Source organism: Guyanagaster necrorhizus (genome assembly GCF_019112545.1).
Source record: "Guyanagaster necrorhizus MCA 3950 unplaced genomic scaffold BT62scaffold_2, whole genome shotgun sequence".
NCBI classification, from domain to species: domain Eukaryota; kingdom Fungi; phylum Basidiomycota; class Agaricomycetes; order Agaricales; family Physalacriaceae; genus Guyanagaster; species Guyanagaster necrorhizus.
In genome coordinates, this window is record NW_025064881.1 from 388317 (window position 1) to 394316 (window position 6000).

Consider the following 6000-nt stretch of genomic DNA (forward strand, 5'->3'; position numbering starts at 1 on the left):
TAGCACTAGCTCTTTGGTTTTGGCGATGCCTGGGTGTCCTGCCGTCATGTGGTCATGACAGGTGGCGATGATTTCGCCGCGTAGTTGTTGATCTCTGGGAATGTAGATCCGCCCATCATAGCGGATTAGTCCCCCTTCCTTTACCATTCCTTGTTCATGGTTGAGGGACGGGGCTACCCGTTGGTCCCATTTGTGGGTGTCCCGCGTCGCGCTCTTGATCCGTTCGTGGATTTCTTCTTCAGTCGGCATTATCATGGCTCGGAAGTGTTCCGGCCTTAGTAACGTTACTCCTTCATTATCGGTTCCTCCTTGGTCATGGTCTACCCGTCGACTCAGCAGATCGGCCTTTTTGTTTGCCGTTCCCGCCTTATGATGCAGGGTGTACTGATATTGGCTGAGCTCTGTTACCCAGCGGGCTTGGCGCCGATTGAGTTTCTGTGGCTGTCGGAAGTATCGTAGGTTTTGATGGTCCGTCCAGACCTCAAATATTTCTTCTGCTCCAATGAGATAATGTCGCCATTCCTCTAAGGCGAGCATAATGGCGAGCAGTTCCTTGTCGTAGATCTCGTAGTTACGTTCCGTAACTGTTAGAGCCTTGGAGAGGAACGCTACGGGTTGCCATTTCCCATTTTGTTCTTGTGAGAGTACGGCCCCTATTGCCCCCTCACTCGAGTCGGCTTCTACCCTGAACCTTCCTTCTTGGGTCGGGACTGCCAGTACGACATCCTCTGTTAGTCGCCGTTTGAGGTCGTTGAAGGCGGTCTGCTGAGAGAATCCCCAGTTCCAGGGTGCGTTGCCTGTCAACTGAGTCATTGGGCGGACGACCTTGCTGTAGTCGCGAATGAATCGTCGGTAGAAATTTGTGAACCCAAGGAATGATTGTAATTCCTTCTTCTTGCCGGGCTCCGGCCAATCAACGACTCCTGCGACCTTTACCGGGTCCATCCGAATGCTCCCTTCGCTGATGATTACTCCAAGATACTCCGTTTCTAGCACTTCGAACTTGCATTTCTCAGCTTTGAGAAACAGTTTGTGCTTCCTCATCAGCGCTAGTACCTCTCGTACTAGTTTGCGGTGTTCCTCCTTTGCCTTGGACATGATTAAGATGTCGTCAAGGTAAATTGTTACCTTCCCGGTGGAGATGAGATCTTTAAAGATGTCGTTCATCATCCACTGGAAGGTGGCGGGGGAGTTTGTGAGCCCAAAGAACATGACCGTTGGCTCGAACAACCCCCGATTGGTGCAGAACGCGGCCTTCCACTCGTCGCCTTCTTTGATTCGAACGTTGTTATATCCCCATCGCACGTCAAGTTTTGTGTAATACTTGGCACCTCGGAGTTTGTCCATTAACTCCGAGATCAGGGGTAACGGATACCAATTTTTGATCGTCATCTCGTTAAGCTTTCGGTAGTCCTGGACCGGTCGGAGCTTCCCATCTTTCTTCTTAACGAAGAAGAAGGGGGATGCCATGGGGGACTTTGAGGGACGGATTCGGCCGCTTGACAGGTTCTCGTCCAGGAACTTGTCAAGTTCCTGCTGTTCGTGATGCCCGAGTGGGTAGGTCTTGCAATCTAAATTGGCGTTGGCATTAGGAATCAGCTCGATTGCGTGATCCCAGGGCTTCGGGGCGGGTAGCTCGTCGAAGCTCTCTTTCTCGAATAGGTCCTTGTAGTCCTGGGCCCACGCGGGTACCATCTCCTCAAACGTCTTCTCTTCCTTCTCTTGATTTGCCTTGGCGGCCAAGTCGTTTGCATGGTGGACGGCTCGTATGTGGATTTCCTCTTCCAAGTCCACTGCCAATATGGTCTCTCCGTCTTCCATTTCTTCATCCCACCGGTCTTCGGGATCCTCATCCGGCAGTTCGAATGGTATTTTCCTACATTGGCACCGGGCAAAGGTGATTCGACCGGTCTTCCAATTGATTAGCGGGTTATGACGTATTAGCCAATCATGGCCGAGGAAGAGCTCTTTTGTTCCGAGATCCGTTACTGCCAGGTCGATCCGCTCGGAATGGTCTCCGATGGTTAACCTGAGTTCGACGAACTCGGTGATGGACCTGGCCTGGTTCTTTGTTCCGTCGGCGTTATACACTGGTATTGGCGCCGCCGTTGCCCTGGTAGGGAGCTGATGCTTGTTGACGAAAGCTCGATTGATTGAACTCCCTGTGCAGCCGCTGTCGATCAGGGCGGTTACCTGATGGGTGGCTCGGGAAGTTAGTACTTCGATTTGCCCCTTCGTGGTTAAGTCCCGTCCGGGGGTTTTGGCTCGTAGGATGTATTTTTTGGGTCCATGGAGTTCATCCAACCATTCGAGGGCGTGGTAGCGTTCGGCCTCCTTGATCCCTTTGATTAATTCATCCACCACTTCTTCTGTTCTTGTCCGATGTATCCAATTTCGGAGTACGGCTTTCGCTGCTGCTCCGTCCTTTGCTTCTTTGATGGCCCTCCATGTCCATTCGGTATCGAATGGTTTTAGCCACGTGGTGGGACTCTCTGTCCCTGTTCGACCCGTGGATGCTTGAGTGTTGTTTTTCTTTTGCGATTCAATGGTGTGTTTTGTAAGCAAGCTGGGTATATTCGAATGCGTAGTAGACATGAATGTAGCTACAGAGACATTGTCAGTCCGACTAGCGGCTGTTGTTGACACACCATCTGAATTCTTGGCCAGTTCAATGGAATCGCTCATTGGCTGGCCTCGCCTTTTACCTCCTCGATCTTGGTTTCCTTTCCGAGGTCTTCTTCTTCCTTCTGGAGTTCAGCGATTTGCACCCGTATGTCTTCCCGGGTTCTCTTCTTCTTCGGGCAGTCCTTTGCCATGTGCCCCTTCTGCCTGCAATTGAAGCATTTCCCTTCCTTCTTCATGCGATCGATGTCCATTGGCTTCCCGGCCCCGGTGTAAGTCGTACCGGTCCCGGTCTTCTGCGTGCCATACGAGGTGGTGGTGGTCGAGGAGGAGCCCGAGGGTTTTCCGGCAGTTTGCCCCGGCTTGTTCGGGGTTGGCGGGGCTGACTTTTTCGCATATTCCTGCAGCGTCGTGGCCTCCGCTTTCTGCCTTTGTCGCTCCTTGTACATCTCGACGATCCGTTCCTTCCATTCGTCATATCCGACTGGCATCAACATTTTGACGCCCATGGCTGAGATCATTGTGAGGTACGAGGAGGGGACTCCTCGTTTGAGTGCCTCCACCATCCTTCCATCGTTTGCGATGTCTTCCCTGATTCCTGCTAGTTTAGCGAGTCGTTCTAACTCGTCAAAGTAATCGGTGGCCGCTTTATCCCCCATCTTGTACTCCTTGATCTTCTGTTTATGCACTTCTTGAACGGCGGGATCAATAAATTTGTCGTTCAGCATGCGTTTGAAGACCGGCCACGAGGGATATCGGTAATGTTCCCTGGTGGTGGATCGGAAGTTTGGGGAAATGAGGATCCACCACGTCTTGGCCTTGTCCTCCAGATAGGAGGTGGCAAAGGTGACCTTGTTCATGTCGGTCCCGATGTATCCAACGTAAACTTCGAAGTACTGTTCGCAGTCTACTAGGAATCGGTCAATGTCATCGGAGACCCCTTTGAAGGGGCGTGGCTTCCGAAGAAGGTCGGGGTGGCACTGTAAGACGTTGGCATTGTGCGGGAGTGCTCCCATCAGGTTGGGCCATCCGTCGAATGGTGGTTGCTTCCATTCCACGGGTGGTCCAGGGAAGGAATGCAGGGAATTGTCGTCAGCGATTGGGCTTCCTTTCGGGTCAGTTACCTGGACGATCACCCCGTCTCGTACCGTAAACCCAAGACGGGCCGCCTCGGGGTCATCCCGAATTGGGTCCTTTCCACTTGACTCTGCTTGATCCGGGGGAGGTTGTCCGCCGAGGAGCCGACTGCCTTTGCCGGTCCAAGGGTTTCGGGTTTGAGCGGCTTGCCATGCCGGTCGATTTCTTGTGCGGATGAGCCGTGAAGCCGTACTTCGGATTGACGGATTGTCATCGGCCCAGCTCTGAATAGAGGGAGCGACATATACGGCCCGTTTTGGTGGGACGGGGGGGGTACGCGGCATTGGTGCCGGTATCTTTGGTTTGTCGGGCCGATACGGGGGTATCGGCATGAGGGGGTCTTCTGGGTGCCGTCGCCCATATTCCCTCCATGCGTATTCCATCGCGGCATACTGTAGAATTTTTTCTTTTTCAGTATCTGCCGCATACCTATATTCAAGTCCTAAGGACGTCGCTTGCCAGCGTGCGTCCTGCCATAAGTAATTCCTCCCCTGCTCGTACAATTCCTGATACTCTTTGCCCCTGGCTCTCTCAATTTCTTCTCGCAGTGCTTCTTCGTCCGTATCTTCTCCTGCTCGTTCTAGTCGTCGCCGATATGGGTCATCACTGTCCTCGTCGTCCTCGTCGTCGCCCTCGTCCCCGCTGTCCTCTCCCTCGAGGAGGGAACTGACGGGCTGGTCATAGATGGATGGTACGAGAGGATGAAGGGTCGTTGGGGACCCTTCCGTTGATTTGGGTACTAGGCCCGTCGTCCCCTCGGTCACTGGTCCGGGCGATGGGAGGGCTTCTGAGCCGACTATAGCGCGTCCCTCCGCGCGCTCTCGTCTCCTCCAGTTCTCGGCTATAGCGGCCGAAGAGTCGCTGGAACTCGGGATTGAGGAATTGTCGAGCGACCCTGCTTCCCAGGAACCGCTGGAGAGCCCTGTCGGAGACGTGGGCATTGTCAGGTACTCAGAGCCCATAGGCTCCGAGGATGGAATCGGCGTCTGATGAGATGGTGTCGGTGCGGGCGGGATATTCAAGATCGACGGTTCAGGGTTCCTCTGCCCTTCCTCATCTGATAGCCTCGTTCCAGCTGATGACGCTGGCAGGTCCCGTCCATGGGTCGTCTTCTGAGTCAGGCTCTCTGAAGGGGGACCCGGAGTCGGTACGGAGCTCATACTCCCTAGGGGAGGCCGACCCCATTCTTTCGATCTCCTCTCTTCTTCTCTGTGCTCGTCCTTGTCGGTCGTACTCTGCGGCTTCATACCGCTCTCAGGCCTCTTCCCGGACGTAGTCGGCAAGTTCCTCCTGAGTCCGCCTAATTTCTTCGTCTCGCTCGTGGTTCTGCTGCTGCTGTCTGACTGCTTCATCATAGTCGAAGGGGATGTTGAGGTCCCACTCCGGAAATATCCTCTGTATAATCCTTCTTGTAGCGGCCCTTCCCCTTTTGGAGGCGGTTCCAACCTCGGGCTCGCTCCCCACGTGGAGGTGTCGGTATGGATCCCCTGCTGCGGAGATGGCAATGTCTGCATTGTCGTAGTCGGGATGAATGTCCCTTCCTCGTGGGTTGTTGACGCCCAGCCTGCTGACGGATGGGCTGGAGGCAGAATCTGGCTCGGTGGGGGTTTCGGGGGGGTTCTGGGGGGTGTGGGGACTTTCGCGGGGTCCCGCAGCCATCCGAGTGGCATCAAGGGAGTCCCGAGCATGGTTTCCAACCCCTGAGGGGACTGGGGAGGCGGAATGCTCGGGGGAGTTGGCCGGAGTGACGTAGTTGGAGACCGGGGCGGGCTCCTGAGGGACGTTCGTCGTCCACGGGTTCCGGAACCCTGTGAGAGCAGGGTGGCGGTCTCGGCTGCTTCGTTGGGGTCCTTCTTCCTCGAGAAGGCTCCCCGAATTCATGTCGTCAGTCCCGGCTTCTGGTACGGGTCGCCCTTGCGGGAAGAAGGACGTTCTGGCGGAGGGGGGGATGTCATGGAAGGGTAGATCGGGGGTTACGTTGCGTAGAATTTGTTGAATTTGTTGGAACGCCTGATAGTGCCTGACTATCCAAGCTGCTACTGATTGTCGTCCTCGACAAAGGGTGATGATGGCTAGAAGTCCGAGCAAAGTTCCGATGATGGAAGCGATGAGCTCGAAGAAGTCGTGATTGAGGTCAGCGGTTGTTACTGGAGGCATTCGGTTTCTCAGCACAATTGGGCTTGAGAAAGGGAACGAGGAAGCTTCGAGCTAATTGTTAAGCCCAAGCGTCACGTGAACTGA